This window comes from Rhinolophus sinicus, chromosome 3 (genome assembly GCF_057876585.1).
Source record: "Rhinolophus sinicus isolate RSI-liver-muscle chromosome 3, RSI-T2T, whole genome shotgun sequence".
In the NCBI taxonomy this organism is placed as follows: Eukaryota; Metazoa; Chordata; class Mammalia; order Chiroptera; family Rhinolophidae; genus Rhinolophus; species Rhinolophus sinicus.
Window position 1 is genome coordinate 58,569,380 of NC_142503.1, and position 17,299 is coordinate 58,586,678.

A 17,299-nucleotide genomic window follows, 5' to 3' on the forward strand; every position below is an offset into this window, starting at 1 on the left:
CCCTTTCTGAACCTAATGTGGGCTTTACAATGTTTACAAACAGCTGTTACAATAACCTAAAGATCCAAAGAAAAATGTGACACATTCAAGAATCTGACAGTTAAAACTGTTCAGATAGCAGCTTGTGGTTTGAGGTAATAAGACCCATGATGATAATGGTATTTGTCACATTCACAGCAGCTATATTCATGAGAGTGGAAGTGACCACCCTCTTACACACCCAGTTACTACTTTGAATCTGGGTCTATATTTTGGCCACCTTGGCAACAGCACAGCAGTAACAACTGGGGCCATAATAGTAATGTCAATCTAAGGACATTTTTGGATAAAGCAGGAGCCCTGACTTTCACGATAGACAGACAGAAAGAAAACATACAAAATAAACCGAGAAGGTGGGGTCCTTAGCATTAAACTATCCTGAGTCTCTAGGCCATTATTGTAATAGTTCTGCTTTTACAAGTCCAACAATTTTCTAGTGGTTGTTGTTTTGTGGGGAAAAACATTTTAGGGGAATGCATCTGTAAGTAGGGGACTTTTTTTGTTTTGTATCTTTGTCTGAAGTGAAACTGTGAACAAAAACTGTTCACTGATTTTGACCACATTAATCAGTGTAGGTTTCCACATAATCATTACAATAAAAGGGATTATAAACAATGAAACAGACAAAATTGATCATTCGGACTTCCTATTGGTTGATTTATCTCTTGTGATTAGCCACTGATATCTCTTCTTTTGGGCACACAGTCAAATTGCTTTTCCTTGTCCTCATGACATGAAACACATTTTATGTCCTCATAACTTGCTTTGGTTAATAAATGTGAGGAGAGGTGACAGGTGTCACTTCAGGATGAAACCTTCTAAAGAAAAGTTCAATTTGCTGTTTTTCCTTTCTACTGCCAAGACACTCAACACTTTCCAGATGATAGCAACATTGTCATTCTGGCATGAGAAGATGTGGAACAGAGTCCCTAGTTGTCCTGTCATGAACACGTAATATGAGCAAGAAATACACTGTCATTGTGCTGATCTACTGCAATTTTGGAGCTGTTATCTCAGTATAACCTAGCCTATCCTGATTATACTCACAGTGTGACTTATAGACATTTAAAGAATGCAATTCCATATTAAAATATATTTGACATATAACATTGTGTATTTTAAGGTTCAATAAAAATAAATACATACATACATCTATACATACATGCATACATATATACATACATACACTGGGGAAAAAAAGAACACCATTCTTTATCCTTTCACAGAATCAGAGGCTATAATGAAGATAACACTTCAAATCTGCATCAGAATAAGATCGACTGTTTCTGTCTTGTCTAGAGATAAAGTGCAGGACCGTGAATTTATGGTCAAACTGTGTTCTTCAGGCAGAAACTCAAATGCACTCTTAGCCCAATCCAGATGAATTGTTTTACTGCCTGAACTAGCCAGAAATAATTTCTTTAACTTGTTTTCTTGTAAATCAAACCAGAGTTTTATGAAATAATATTCATTGTCAGCCAGACCTCTTTCATTTTCCTTTTTATTGGTCTTTTCCTTTCATATCCTTCACACTCTTTTTCCCTTACAGCCACTTTCTCCTTTACATAGGCTGTATTCTCCTGTCTGACAACAAGAGAAAGTGATTATTACTACTTTACATAACAGATTCTGGCAAAGTATTTGGGCTTCTGTTTCCACAGTAATTTAAATGATTTCTGCTGTAAGTGGAAAGCAAAGTTTGATCTTGGCCTTATGGAATCTTTGCTGAGTGATATCTGTTCCACTAGGCATTTCTAGACTCCAAAAAATGTTTGGATCCTTTGTGATATAGGTAAAATAGAACACATTTAACTTTGAGGCAGACCTACTACGTTTCTCTGTTTATTTCTGTGATCAGCCCAGAACGACAGCTTGAGTGTTGTGTCTGTGAGCATAGTTAAATGCACAAAAAATATGGAGTGTGTGTGTGCACACACGTGCACGTACATGTTCATGTGTTTAAAGTAAAATAAAGACAGTGTAGTCAGCTTAAAATGGACATTTATCAAATTTTTAATTATGATAAATAACATCATTATGTTTGTTCATACTCTTTCTCCAAAATTACTACAATAAAAGTCCATACTTATAGACTTACGTGGAAGAAGGTCATGATGACTTTCAGAAAAATCAAAATGGACACAAAGTATATTCTATATATTATTGACCAGAAGCAAATTCTTTTTCTCAAGATACAGAAAGCAAATTTTTAAATTTTATGAAACATTATGATATGGTGTAATTTTTTCAAAAAGGTCATTTTTCTCATTTGCAGAATATCATTTCTTCTCTAAAGTAGTGGTTTTGCACAAGATTTACCAGTTGTCAGTTTCACCTACATTATATGTATTAATATAGAGAGTCTCTATGAGAAATTTGAAAGGTAACAGACATGCATTATTCCACAGGATTAAAATAATTTTCTATAAATTAGCTAATATCTCTCCAAATTAAACATATGTATTCATTTTAAAATTGCTTTATTTAGATGATTTATTTATTAAAATGAATAACAAATATATCAATTTAAAATAATTTAAATTCATTTTTTATTTGTCAAATATTGGGAAGGAAGTCCAGCAATAATTTTGTAAAATGATAAAAATCCCCATTTTCTACCCAAATCTGTATATTTATAAAATTTATTAATCTGTGACAATATTACAACTCTAAGTATTATTTTCATGGATCACATTCTATACTCATGTTGTCCTCTCTATGAATCCATGGATTGGAATTATATATACATAAATTAAGGGGAATTTGTTAATGAAATAATAATTTCGATACCTTCATTAGTAGAAATGGTAGTTATGGCTCTCAATAGGGGATTTTTTAAAGAAAACTCCCCTACCAGAGTTACCCACGTTCTTCTTTTAAATATGAAAATCTACTTTGCATTGATCATAGGCTTTATTAAGAAGACTGTTGACTTCAACACTAAAAATATCCAAAAGAAGTTCTGATTGTTCCAGAGAATTCCTGAGCAATCATTTTTCTAGTGATTAAACGGATCATATGCCATTAGATAGTCCAGGTTGAGGGAATTCACATTTTCTGAGCAACCACTATGGGCCCAAACTTCTTTTAGGTACTTTACACATATTACCATTTTGGTATTCATAATCAGTCCATGATGAAGCAATTATTATCTCCTGATTACAGAGGAGGAGGCTGATACTCTGGGAGGTGGGTAATTTGACAGGCACCATATACCTAGTAAGAAATGGATTAAAAATTTATAATTTAGGTCTTTTGATTTTAATGTCTGTATTAATCTGTTATGCCATATTGCTTCCCAGAGAGTGCAATTTCTGCTTCATTAATTTAGGGATTCTTTTCAAATGGATTGTCTACCAGTAGTTGGCCAATTATTTTCCTCCTATGAAAAATTAACTAAAAATGTACAGAAGACGTATGGTTCAAATTCTTCATCCTTTGTTATTCATCAAGAATTTGACAAAGTAAACCGAAAAAAATTACTGAAGAAATCTTCATGAATGGGCCCCAAAACAGTCAACAAACACTTGTAACTTGCATCTCAAGTCATATTTAGGAAGGGCTGGACTGACCCTCAGAGCCAGATGTTTCTACTCCCTGGTTTCTCTTCTCAACTTTTTTTCTTCGTCTCTTTTTAATGGTTTGGTATATTAGAGATGAAGCAGTTCCTTGATCTCTGCCCATTTATCCAGGATCTGGAAAACTCTGAGTTAGAACTATAATTTGCTTTCTTCCTGTCAGCAGAAATGAAACAGTAAATACATGGGCATTTTATCTACTATCTATGCAGAGTCCTGCTGCTTTGATCCTGCTTGCTTCCCAAATCAGATTCCAGAATTGTCTCTAATTCTAGCTTTATGTTCTCAGAGGGTGCTGTGCTTTTTCTTTTTAAATGTATAAAATCTTTTGGTATTTTTCCACCCATGTTTAGAATTCTGACTTTGATTTTGACATTCACATTTTCTAAATTTTAATGTTAAGAACTTTCTACCATACTTTGTTCCTCATTTAAGATTTGTTGCAAAATTCTAATTAACAGATTGAACAACAAAAGAACCCACTGAACACCCACTAGGTTTTTTTTGTTTTTTTTGAAAGGGGAAAACATTCTATAAAAAACACTGAACACTAGCAGACACACACTGATGAACACCTACTGCTTAATGAAATTTATCACCAGCTAAATTCAGTTCCTTCTTCCCCACTTCATCGCCTCTTCCCCCTACACACGCATACACACACACACACACACACACACACACAAACACACACATGCCCTCAAAAGACCAGTTTTGATAGCATATGCACCATAATATACATTTTAAAAAGAGGGTTTGTAAAACTGGAAATCTTTGTATTTCAAATAGATGAGATGATAATTTCTTGGGTGTCTGACTTCTGTTTTGCTGTATTAATCAAACGACGGCTCTGTTTATGCCATTATAAGGACCATTTAAAATATTAGTTATTTCTAGATGTTATAAAAATATAACATGCCAAAATGTTCTATCATAGAATTTTTAGAAACAGATTTTTTTCCCCAGTAAATGAGCTAGTAATAACCGAAGTTGAGCCCAAAGCACACTAAGTAAAGATGTATGATTCTCTGTAGATAACAGCAATGTTGGGGGAAGTTTTTTCTTTTAACACAAAGTATATGACAAGCAGTAGTCAGTCATTTTGTAGCTTAAGTTCTAGAAGACATCACTTTAGATTATACTTAGTGTAGGTATAAGTATGAAGAAACACTTACTTACACATAATTTCTTAAAGTTTCAGAAAAAAAAATGTCCCATGATTTTTAAATAAGCAACGTTTAGCCCATAAAGAGGGTAGGACTATCTTATCTTCTATTCAGTTCACAGGTTTTAGCAGTTTTCTGAATACTTATGAGTAGCTCAGAAATTCATATAAGTTCATGTAATTCACACAGCATCTGTTGTGAAAAAATAAAGTGATAATTTACATCCAATTAAAATATTTTTCATTAGATAAAATGCTTTAATAAACTAACAAACTTATATAAGAAAGTAGTATTCACTGGGAATAAAGCAAGTTAATTTTCTATAGCGCATGCCAAAAATCAAAATTGGTCAACTGGAAAAGGAGTAAGAGTCAATCTTTTATGTAAAATGTTAGTACATTGATTACTTAAAAAAAAATAGTGTGTCCTTAAAGTCTTACAATGTATGTAAGTTATTTGAAAGCATCTTTACTCATGGGGTGAATCCTTATTAAACTGCTAAAAATATATATCTACCAACCCTCTCATATCTTCTATAGAAGTGGAAATTTTAGGAGCGTTTCTTATACTGGAATGCTTCTTATGCCTTTCTGTCTTTTAAATCTTTGCAATACTACACAATAATATATGTAACCCTGGCTTAAAATGAAGTTAAAGGTTGTTTTTTACTAATTTCTTTTTTCTGCTATAAGGATTCTTTACCTTTAAAAATAAGCTTATGTATAAATTGGCAGGCAATTATGCAAATGCATTCTGTTAGGGCAGATTCCAATGGTAAAACACAAAATAAACTTAAGAGAAAAGGGGGAGTCAAGTAAAGAGAAAGTTGGTGGGTCTTGATTTTTTTTTTTTTTTTGTGCTTTAAATATTTTTAGGCCTCTTTACCACTGCTGCTAGGTCATTTCTGTTAGCTATACTAAAGAGCCTTTGTCAGTCTGGAGGAGGCAGCCATGTGTCCATGAATGCTTATTTAGTACGGTGAGGACAGATGGCCTGGAATTGCTGAAGAAGACCTTAAGATATATTTTTAAAAGGAAAGGGAAAGAAACAATAAGGGAGGAAATAAATTAGAGAAGAGCCAAATGTGTGGCCAGGAAAAGTATGCACACGGACACACACACACACACACACACGCGCACGTGCACACAGTCACACACATATGCCTACAAATAAAGATAAACTATAAAGTGGTAAGCAGGATCTGATGTATTTACAGATTTACTTTTTCTGTAGAAACTAATTTTCATTATTGTTGATTTGTATCTTTTTAGTAGAAACTTGACAATCATAATCACTTTTGATCTGAGCTTAGTCTGTCCTGGTTGATATATAATACACCTTTTGTTTCTTATAGCATCCAAACTTGCAATATGAACTTTGATTCATAAAAGCTCAAGCGATTTACTTAAATAGTATTAACTCCTGACACCATAAGAGTCAATGCTCTTAACACAATTTGTTTTAGAGTCTACCATAATTAATTTATCTTGCTTAACATTTTATTTCATTTTTTTCCTGTTATTTTAAGAAAATATACACACTATTGCCCAAACAAAAACTCATGAAGGATTATTTCATGTGTATTAGAAATGGGAGAGGAAGTGAAGATGGAGAATGGCTGGGCATGGGGGCATCAGTGGTTATTATTGTGTTTTCAAGTAGAAAGACTTTGTGAGATGTGAGATGATAAAAAGTGACATTAGTGGATTTTTATTATGTATTTTTTCTTTCCAACTTATCAAATTAACATTTTTTTCCATTTTCTTCAGATTTATTCTCTTTCAACCATGCTGTGACTATGCCGGGTAACAGAGGACTGTTGCTTCAATTGCCAGATTTTGTTACTCATAAAACAAATATTAGATTCCAAATTTCTTTTTATTGCCTTCTGAGTTGTCATGGTTATCAAGTGACACCTTCCCTGAATTCTCTCTCATTTTAACTCTTTTCCATGCTTTGTATAAATAGGCTGCTTGAAAATCAAGAGAAAAATAAACCATCAAGTTTGGGTGCTATAAGAAGCAAACAACACAAGGAAGAAAAAAAATATATATTTCGTTAACTACAAAGTGAAATTGGAAAGATTTTATCCAGAAGCATTAACTGTCATTAAATAGAAGCAGTCTAAAAAATATCTACATTATATAATGGTTCTCTGAACAAGCTCTGGGTAACTTGCTGCCTGTTAAGTGTGTGATTCTTGCATTGTGGTTAGAGTTCTTCTGCAACACCCCACCCCACCCCCAACACACACATCCACCAACCACCACCACTACCAGCCGTGGAACAGGCAGCAAGGATGCTGGATCATTCTAAGGTAAATATAAGAAACATTTTTTTGGACACAAGCACCTTTTAAAAATAGAAAGGCAAGAAGATTCATAAACAGAGCCTTTGAAATTGTACAATACTTTTGTCTTACAAAAACATCTGTTGCTCAGATGAGTATTTGGAACACTGAGTACTTCAGATTACCCCTCAGAAGGTGTGTTGGGTGGTGGCTCTCTGTGGACTTGGCCCCAGGGGAGGTCAGCCTAACTCCCCAGCCTGTTAGCTCAGCAATTTCCCAGTGGTCAGCCCGTCTTGCCATAATCATATGCTGGCGCCTCAAGCCTGTTTCTTAACTGTACTATGTACCTTCTAATGAAAGCATCCCAAAATATCCCCAACCGCTCAAATTCTGGGGCAGCCGTGACCTCAGACTGGACTGCTGGACACACGGCATTTGCTCAGACAGAATGGCTGATAAAAATCTCCCTGCCACGATGACTAAAATGCTCACTCTGTCTCTGCTAGGTTTTGTCGCTTCATAGCTTATGATTACTTGCAAGAATTCCAGAATCTTTGACATACAGCTGATTAGGAAGCTGTAACCCAACACAGGACACCACAATTTCATATGACTTGGAGCCTTTACAATAATGAAAAGAAGAAACAGGAAAAAAAGTAATTATAAAATAACTTTTTGTGCTTAAAGCAACAAATACAACAATAATAGCAACACAAAGTAATGTGTGAAAATCAAAAGAAATAGTTCTTTTGAAAGTTATTTTAAAAATGTAGTTTACCTCCTATACAAATGGGAAACGATAATATGATTTTTTCTAAGGGAGCATTCCTGATATTAACTAATTTACGGAGGAGCTATGAACAGTGCTATTGGATTTTACTACAATCTTTTAGATAAACTTTCAGAAGCTTTGAGGATAATAAAACAAAATGGGGGGGGCACACTTTATGAAAAGTCAAATGGACTACTAGGCAAATAACTGAAAGAGGCTGTGTTTAAATTCAACAGGTGTTCCTCTGGGCGCTTCATCTTGTAAAGCCTTTGTGTGATAAAAGTAACCCAGGGTCTTATCCGATGTGGCTTGAACAGAAAGAAATATATTTTAACAATCTGTTAATGAAATAAGAAAAAAAAAAAAAGGAAAAAAATTAGATTTAGATAGAAACGAGAGTGATCCCTATTGTTATTTTGCCATGTTTTATATGCATTTTGAAAGCCTTAAAGCCTCTTCAAAAAAAAAAAAAATAATGCTTGTAGACTTACAGCACAATTCACACAACTTGATTCTTAAAAGTACTTTGTACTTTGACAAAATCAGCTAGGGCATGTTTGAACTAGCCTCCTAGTATTAAAGCTTTTATTTTCTTCAGGAAAAAAAAAAAAGAAAAGAAAAAATATTACTTATAAAAAAAGGATAATACAAAATATACTGACATGGTTTTGTTAAAAATACAAAGCATTATCATTTATATGATAGTGACTTTTTCCCTACAAGTATGCTTTGTAAACGTGATTGAATGAAATGGAAGTCTTTTCTTATCTCAGCTCTGGTAAGCTTTCTTGTTTAAGCTACACTTGCTGGTAAATATAACAGAATTAAAATACATCAGGATATTGTATAGCAAGTAAGTAACAAGGCACTAATAAGGATTCGTCGCATGCATTTAAGCACACATTGGCAAAAATAATACCTCTATTACTTATTTAAAAATTATAATATTAAAGGCCCAAATTCTGATTTAGCATTTCTATACCTATTTCCTTATAAGATTCATAGATTTCAAATCTACACACCTCACTTTGAGGAAAGTCAATAACATTTTCTTAATGTATGCATATTTATATACAGTATACAAATATACATGTGTATATTTAGATGATATATTATATATATAATATATTATATATATATATATCATTGTATATGTCTGCTTATATATGTATAATAATTACAGTCCACTTCCTACAACTAAAAAAATCTGCACAAATTCACTTTAACCTACGAACCTCCTGGATCTTTGGCTACTGTCTTATTATTTTTCCTTCTCCACTGGGGGAGAGGGGTGGGGCAAAACAGCTGAAGTTACAAGCAGTGTTGAAAATAAATGAAAGTCAATTTACCTTGCTAATTTTTCATATGTTTCTTTCTTTAACTGCAGAACTCTGTTTTTTTTTTTTCCCTTTTTTCCAGAGTCACTTAATTTTTTTTCTTTTTTTTTGCAATCTATTTTTTCCCTTAGAAAGTAACCCCTTGTGTCCTACCTTAGGCTCTCACTGAATGATCTCTTTTTCTTCTAATTATATTTCTTCATCTTGGGAGGAACTCACATCGCTTCAGGATAAGCAACCCAGAAGAGCCTAAGGTCAAGTGTGCCCTAGAATCTGAATCTAGAAATTACAATCATGGAATAAGAGCAGAGAGGGAAAGAAGAGGCTTAACGGGGAATTTGTAACGATATTGAGGCCCCTTCTGAAGAATAATTAATTGAACAGCATACTATGTTACATCACTTTCTTGAAATCTCAGAGGACACACTAAAGAGTTTAGGAAGTTGATCTGAATCTGCTTCCTAAGCCATGGGGTTAACACATTAGTTGTACCATGGTCAAGCCTCAGAGTTTTATTTCCTAAGTATTTCCTGTTCTAAGGTTCAAAAACCAGTTCTGTTCAAAAACCAGCAGAACACAAAGAATGCCAATGCCATATTACACATTAAAGAAACTCAAATTTTTAAGACATCTAAAAAGGAGGAAATAGACTTAATTTGATAGCTGGCTTTTATTCCTGTTAAAGATGGGGTTCAATGAAGGGGCTGATGGGGGTCAGCAAAAGAGATTTCTAAGATAATTCTTGAAGTAAAAGAGACTCCTATTTCGGGAGAAGTATGGGGACATTTGTGAAATACAAACACTTCAGGTAGAGGAATTGTAGGTAGAAGAGGGGGAAACATTAGCAGAGCTTTTAAACCAAATCTTCAGCTGGGCTTTTGTTTAACACATATGCAAATGTGTGCACTGCTTCATTTGAATATTTATTTACTGCATTTGTGAAGGAAATTGGGGGATTATAGCCTCTTCCCAGCTGTGTTTTAGTTAATGACTGGTCAGCCATTAGCCTGCTCCACTAAACGGATTCTCGCACAAGCAACACCTTTTTTCACCCCACTAGAAATTCTTCATATAAACAACAGTGGGGAAAACAGCAAATCCGATCTACAGAGAGCTGTGTACCAAAAATGAAAATATTCCCCCAGAATCATTAGAAATAAACAAGAAAGTAATTTAACGATGGTGACTTTTGCATTTTTATAATAAAGCAAACATTTACTATCAAATATTGTGGGGGGGAAGGGAATTAGCTAATCAAAATTTCTCTTTACTGAGAACTAATTCAGGATGCTATAGTAAGTGGCCTTTCACTTCCTTCCCCAGTACTTGCTCCCTCCTGTCCCCTACGGTTATAAACACACACATCAATGAAAGTGTTGTGAATCACTTGGGCAATATTAATATTTTACAAATTTATTGGCAATTTCACAATTTCCTCATATCTTTTCACTGCAAAAACAAACAAAAAAAAACCACACATACACAGAAGGAGGAGTAAATAACATTTCGTTAGCAATTAAACTCAGTGTACTGTCATTGCTCAAACTAACTTATTTAGAGGCATCAATGTTAGTTATGAGATTAAAGACTTGTATCATGAAAAGCTCATTTCTAAGGATTAATGGTGACCAAATCTTTAGGGCAAAAAGCTCTCATATATCCTTTCAAATTTTATTTACTATAGATCCACTCCTCTGGGGAAAAACATGCACTGTTCTAAATACAGTAAGAATTAATCCATGGGAATGAATGAATCAAATTTTTATCATCAAAATTCTGAAATTTTCTGCCTGGGTGTAAGAAAAGCCTGGTCATTGGTTTATTAGTGAGGTGATCTTTACAATTATTGAGGTGATCTTTGCAGAATAAATATAAACTACTTATTTATCAAAAATATTAATACTGAAGATAATTTATGCAAACCACTTGTCTGTGCTTGATTAGGTATAAAGTACTGCTGCACATAAATAGACAACACAGAACCTGAGAACTACTTGGACATAAGGAACTGTTCGTGGAGCAAAGTGATCATTTCTCTCAGTTGGAAAAATTAAGTGTCAGACATTAGACTGACAACTCAAATATTTACAGAACAAAACTAAATAATAAAGGAAGAGATACTGTCAGACCTCAAGAAAAGCAAAGAAGTAATAATTATGTCAATGAAAGAATACCACAAGAATTCTACCTAAGAAACCTGATTTAGCTGCTTCATTGCTAAGATCACTTTAGTTCTGCCTGATACTTAAAACCATTCCAAACAGCAGAAAGAAGCTTCAGGTGTACATTTCATGCCATACTTCTATATCAGATGTGAATGGTGTGCACGTATCAATGGCATCATTTTCCTCCCTTCATATATGTTTCCAAACCATCTCAGAAGCTCGTCAGGCATATTTCTTGTTCATCCCTTCTGTGGGGCAGAGGCAGACAGATTGCTGGATCAGATAGTGCAATACGCTGTATACTGCATTTCAAATGTGCCTTTTTTTAAAGCAGCAGATTTATTGATTTTCTTAAGTAGAAAATATGCACCCGGACATTAGACAAACACAGACTAAACACAGACTGAGGAAAAGCTGATAATTTGATTAAACTGACTGAGCTTTTGTTGTCTGTGTTTGGGGAATTTCCAATAATGTACAAGTGCCAAGCTCCCCTCTTCTTCTGAATTTAACAAATGTAATCCCGAAGCACAATGAATTTTGCAATTATCCTGTATGTGGAGAATTCTGTATCTTTAGAAAAATCTATTGATGAACACATATATTGCTTTGAGACAAAGGTGGGGTGAAAATCTTGCCTTGCTCACAATATAGGACTATACTCACAAAGGGGTAAGTACTGCCCAGGCAAAAAACATTTGGTTTAAGGGTCTCTTTTATATCTATGTGTTTTGTTTTTTTCTTTCTTCCTTCCCTTCCTTCCTTCCTTCCTTCCTTCCTTCCTTCCTTCCTTCCTTCCTTCCTTCCTTCCTTTCTTCTTCAAGAGTACTGAGATATAATTGGTTAGATGTAATTTGCTCAAGTTGGGGTCAACTTGAGTTAAATATTTAAGATTTACAATACTTCACAGTGTAGGTATCTTTTCACATGTCTTAGAGAGCAGTTTATCTCAAGGTTTCCAAAAGCTCTGGTTATTTAATTTACCCTTGAGGATGCCTGCAATGAAATTAATGACAGCAGGTGTGTGTGGGTGTGGAGCGACAGGGATGAGGGAATAATAGCTGAAAGTATGTGATGATTACTGAGTTTTATGAATTAGTTGAATGAAACCTTGTAAATTTTTATTGTGAAAATTTCTGAACAGCCCTTGTATGTTTTTTTTAATCTCCATCATTTGTACCATGGTACTGAGAAGAAAATCTAATTCCCTAATACTCTACAAGAACAAGGCTATAAAATAGGCATTCTTAACTGCTTAACCGTAAAGACTTTCATCTTTATTATTTTCTAGACATACACTTATTAGGTTTTTAATTATTCTTTTCTCATATTGTTCTGCACCTTCCATTAGCCATTCTTTCACAGTAATATTTTGTCGCCTTTTGACTGGCTCAACCCTCATGCTTTTATGTCTTATAAAGACATTTCCCCTCCTAATTTTTGCCCATTCCTGCTCATATGGTTCCCAGAACCCACCACTTATCCCAAATTATACCAGATAATTTGGCTAATAAGATATCTGATTACAACTTTTCACAAATTTCTTGTGTTTATAGTTGAAACTCTGGTTTCTTTTCCTTAGCCTATACCACGCACACACACACACACACACACACACACACACACACACACACACATTTTTCTAAGTGGAGACTTAGACCCCAAATAGGAAATCATTATGGTGATTAGATATAGTCATAACCCAGAAAGTCACCAATTTCTTAACAATTGTTTTATCACTGATGGGATAGCTAAAGTATTAGCAAGATAATCTGAATTTTGTCTTTAGTTAGTGAAATAAATTTCAATTATAGATTCTACTATTCTTTTAAACTTTTTCTTTGAGTCAATGATATTTATACACAAGTTAAGGTAACACTGAAGTTTAAAATCTCTTTGCCTTTTTTGTACTAAGATTGGAATTTATTTAATGGTTCATCTCAGATGGCCTGAGGATGTTTAAACAGAGACACATAGGAGACAGATATAAAGATAATTTAAATCTATCCTTTTTCTGATTTGCCTTTCCAAGTGTATGACAAAGATAATTTCCACTAACTCTTTTATTCACCCTGTGTGAACTCAGGAGGGAAAATAACGTATAAGCCAAAACAAGTTGCCAAATTTTAGAGGACATTTTATATATTTGTGTGAAGCTTATCACAACAAATTTCTATGGTGATTCAAATATATTTTATCTCATTACATCATTTATAATTATAGCATTTGGAAATTATATATATTCTTTTGGGGGTTCTAAGAACTAAATCATATGTAACCAAATTATGCCCCATTTTAATTTGACATACATTTTCTTGCTCTTTCAATCTGCTCTTTTGAAAAGGATCTGAGGGTAAAGTAATTTTCACTAACTGTATTAAATACAACATTCAAGAGCTTAATATTAAGTGATAGTTTTCTTTAGAGAAATCAACCTATAAGGTTGACCGACTAGAAGACAGGAAAACTATGTTCACCTTGCGATTCTACCTTGGGCAAGTTATTTACCTTTTCTCAGTCTTTGTTGCCTCATCTGCAAAACCACAATGTTAGAATAAATATCTCTTGCACTTTAAGGATCTAGTCATATATTTAAGTTCCATGATTTTTTTTTTTCTCTTTGTGAAAACTTTTTTTGGTAATGAGGAGAACCTTTGAACTCAATAATTAGGGCTTCATTACATTCTCAGATGTCTGGGTATTGATTCAAACTCTTACAACCCACACTCCATGAACCTTAATTCAAATCATGAAACTGCTGTGTAGGCGTGCGCTCTAGCAGCACACAGGAAGCTTACCGGAAGGTATCAACTGAAAGGAAGCACACATGGAAATATCCTCTCACCCATACTGAAACCTGCTGCAGACCGAGGCCTTTCATGGGATCTCCCAAGCATGGCTGCCCACAGCTGCCATCACACCATCCAGCTTCTCTTCTCTTTTAAAAAAAAATTTCTAAATATAGACTTTTATGATGTACATATTGCTGATGATGTATCTCCTGAATACCTTCAAATAACAGGCTTTTCTTAACAAGGTTTTAATGAATTTTTTAAATCTAAAAATTTTTACATAGTTCTTTGTCATAGTACTTGAAATTTCTTGGATTTCGGTAGAATTGAGGGAAAATAAAGACTGTGATCTCTATTAAGGAAATTAGTGTCGATAGTAACAATGCTATTTCCTATCTCTAAACAGAAACACAACAACAACAACACTTTGCCTTACATATAGCTGATTAAATTATTTTAACAAGTCACGGAAAGATTTTAATTGTTCTTTTAAAATAATCTTATCTCTTGTCCCAAATAATTTTTCAACATAGGCTCTTATTTTTTAAAAAAGCCTAGTTTTCTTTTCAAACTTTCATTTCTCTAACGCGGATATGTACAGCCATGCAAACAAAATTACAGTTACTTATTTTATATGCAAACATGTAGGTTTTTAGAAAACAGAAGGATGCAGCTGCCCATATCATGTCATTCAACCAACTAAACATATTCAGAAATCTAAAGGCTGCTTCCTCTAACCATTAACAGTATTTTAATTATTTTAAATAGTCAATCACCTGAAAAATACCACCTAGTAATAAAAGTTCAGAAGTTTACTTAATAGTAATTTAGTTATTTTATATTTACTCAGAAGATATTCATCAAGATTTAATGTACATTATTTGTACAGATATTAATGGAGTTAGGCAATTTTATTTGGTGATGGGGAAAGAGGGAGATATAAATAAGATCTGACTCTGGACACAAAGATATTCTTAATACATTAGAGGAGATAAAGAGGGAGTATGAATAACTATAGCACAAGGTTGAATACAGTAAGGAATTGAAGTTTAATATGTGTTGTGCATGTAACTCTGAAAGATTTGACAGGTAGAAATGGGGAGGATGTCAACTGAGGTTGACATCTGGGTTTCCCTTTGAGAGAAAGAATATTTCAACACGTGAGAAAAGTGGGGAAGCCTCTTGACCACATGAAGGCAGTCGCATCACCAAGGTGTGATTAACTAAATTCATTCAAGAATGGTAAATATGATTTAACTGTAACAGTGCAGGGTGATTGAAGGAGACTTTTTGGTGGTGCATCATAAAAATTAAGTTCAACCTGATTTGTAGAAGGCCTTGAAATCCAAGGTAAAGGCTTCGGGTTTGTTTGATAGGCAGTGAAAACCCATGGAAGAGGATAAAGATATGAGAAAAGGAGTGGCTAACAAAGATAAACTTGGAGGTAGGAATGAGCAGGCAAGACGGTATAATCAGAAGTAGATACATCTTTTAGGGATGGTATACGACTATGTGGGCAAAGTAAAATAAAAGTAGGAACAAAACAATGACAATAGAAATGCAATGCATATGTTGGGTGCAAGAAAAATTCCAGGAGAATCAGAGGTTGTGATGACCATTAAATATATGTGAATATGGGAGAATGTAGGGAAAGTGAGGAGATTTGAGATTGGATTACTGGGAGAGAGATAAAGTACTAACATAAAACATAGAGATGGTTAGGAAAAAACACAAATATGGTGAAATGAACTCAACATACATACTATTTTAGGGGCTATCCAAATGGCACCTGGAAAAGTGAGTTAGCAGCAGCAGTGTGATTATCATACAAAGAAGTAGAAGGAGCCTGAGCTTTTTTGTACTATAAGAAACAGTTAAAAGTGTTCAATGAAATGAAGTGGTCAGAACATGAATCAACTAAGAAGTTTGTCAAAGAGAATTATCTTTATTATTTAAGTGTCTGTCACCAATCAAAAACTTCGTGCCTCCCTCTTCTCTGTCCAGTCCCTCACACATCCCCCTTTCCCAGGCTTTATCCTCTCCCAGCATTGGGGTCCTGATGATGTTAGGGTTTTAACTTAGAACAAAGAAAAAGAGTTAGTTGTCATCTTTATAAAGGTGAAAATAAAACTCTGGAAATGGATGGTATCACTAAAAGCAGAGGGAATAAGGAGGAAAGGGGAGAGGCCTTAAAGAAATGCCTAGATTTAGATTTGTAGGAGCAGAAGAAACTAGAGAAAGCATGATGAGAGGCAGTGGAGGAGAATTTTGGAAGAAAGTGTCTGGAAAGCTGAGTTTCCTGGAAAGTGGAAAGGGGAAGTATTAAGCTATATTTAGGCCAGGAGCAGAAACCTTATCTTAAAAGCCATCTTGTCTTGATGCTCTCTTGCTTTATCTCCTAGGGGCCTGTGATCAGAGGACCTTGGCGGTCCTGACAGGGACCTGGGGCCAGGGCGTGGAGCTGGAGGGCTTGGTCATGCCCTGAAACCTTTTGTCAACGAAAACTTCCTGAAGCATTGAAGGGGGAACAGCCTCGTTTACCCCCTCCTATAAAACACCATACCCCTCTTTGCTCAGGGAGGTTTTGATCTTTTCCCTCTGCTCTAGCCTGACCTCCTGCAGCTCAAACACACCAAATAAATTCTAATAGACCAATCTTGGTTTCCTGCGACTCATTCCTCTGGCCGTTCCTAACAGGAAGTGATCAAGAAATCCAAAATGCTTCCGAGAGATTAATGCAGAGAGTTTGAGAAAAAGCAACCAGAGAAGAGATGTTATGTAAGGGGGGTTTAGATCAAAGGCAAGATTTTCAGTTACTAAAGGGAGACTCAGACTATATTGACTAAGGCTGAGTGGGATAAGGGGAGCAATAAGTGGGGAGTGAGGAGATGGGTAAATAGGATAAAGCCAGCTAAACAAAGATTTATTTTAAAAATGAGAGAAAAGGTCAGAATATGTGTCAGATTGGCAATTATGCATAACGCTCAATTGGAATAGTCTGGGGAGACTTCTCAGGGAAAAAGAAAAAAAATGGTTAAAATAATGCATACAGCTAATCAAACTCAAAGTTGCAGTTGTAATATCAAAATGGCTTACAATGTGAACTCTTGGTGATCAAAATTTATTGGTTCTAATGAAAACCTTGCAATCAAGCTGATAA

General features: G+C 34.5%; 1 long non-coding RNA gene across 1 annotated transcript in view; it reads left to right on the forward strand.

Annotated features, from left to right (window-relative positions):
- Positions 1-16,794, forward strand: part of LOC141570412 (uncharacterized) — a 65,214-nt gene extending 48,420 nt beyond the window's left edge. The window contains exon 3 of the long non-coding RNA XR_012494417.2: positions 16,542-16,794. This is a non-coding gene — a long non-coding RNA (uncharacterized LOC141570412). The remainder of the gene's footprint in view (positions 1-16,541) is intronic.
- Positions 16,795-17,299: the final 505 nt, after the last annotated feature.